Here is a 1,162-nt window from a genome sequence, read left to right on the forward strand (position 1 = left end):
TTTCTATCTTACAAAAACTTGCTACCCCCCTACCTTGCTTGGATTGATCGAGTCTTCTCATAAATAACATGTCAGCCACTGTCTGCTTTGAGGCAGTAACGGCTGATCCTTTTACTGTTCGCAGTGAGGTCAAACAAGTGTGTGTGCTGGCTCCTACACTTCTTGGCATATTCTTCACGGGACTACTATATCATGTTTTTGACGGCTGCACAGATAATGATGACATCTTTCTTCACAGCAGATCAGATGGTAAACTGTTCAATCTGGCCCATTTGATTGGAAAACTAAAATACGCAAGATACTAGTCAGCGAGCTTCTGTTTACAGATGACGAAGCCCTCGTATCTCGCAACCTAGGGGCATCCAGCACTTGGTGGACCAGTTTAGTGCAACCTGCTCAGATTTTCCTCTGGTCATAAGCACGGAGAAAACAGTTGTCATACTCCATGCTAATAGTAACTTAGCTCGGTGTTGGTCAATGAGAAGGAATTAGCTACCGCTGACACATTTTACTACCTTGGTTCTACTATTATGAATGATCTGAAATCCAAAGACATATTGGTTTAGCCGTTACAACATTCAGCCGACTACAGCACCGCGCATGGGAAAACAAACAGCTAACTGTGCGCACAAAAGTTCACATTTATGAATGCTGCAATACTGACGCACTATTGTATGGATCTGAGACATGGACACCTATGCGGGACACGAGAGGATGCTGAAAACGTTCCATATTCGCAACCTTTGACAAATCCTGAAGATATCTTGGAGTGACAGGGGGACAAATAAGACTGTACTGTCCCGCACAGGCTGTATATCAATAATGCAATCACTGAAGATTTGTCGGCTAAGATGGCATGGCCACCTTCGTAGAATTCCTGATGGCCAACTACCCAAGGTCATACTATATTCTGAGCTCAGCAGTGGTGTATGAGGGCGTGACAGACCCCTGTTGAGATACAAAGATGTCAAACGCGATCTTCAAGTTCTCGAGATCCCATATAATTATTGGAAAAAATTCGCTGAAAATCGTGTGGAATGGCGAAGACGGTTTCAAAAGGGTGGTCGTAGCATGGATGCTAAATGGCTGCAACAGCAGGAGGCAGCCCAGAATAGCCGTGCGCATGCAAACACCCATATTTACTCGTCTATGAATGCTTTGC

The sequence above is a fragment of the Penaeus monodon genome, chromosome 15 (assembly GCF_015228065.2).
Source record: "Penaeus monodon isolate SGIC_2016 chromosome 15, NSTDA_Pmon_1, whole genome shotgun sequence".
NCBI lineage: Eukaryota > Metazoa > Arthropoda > Malacostraca > Decapoda > Penaeidae > Penaeus > Penaeus monodon.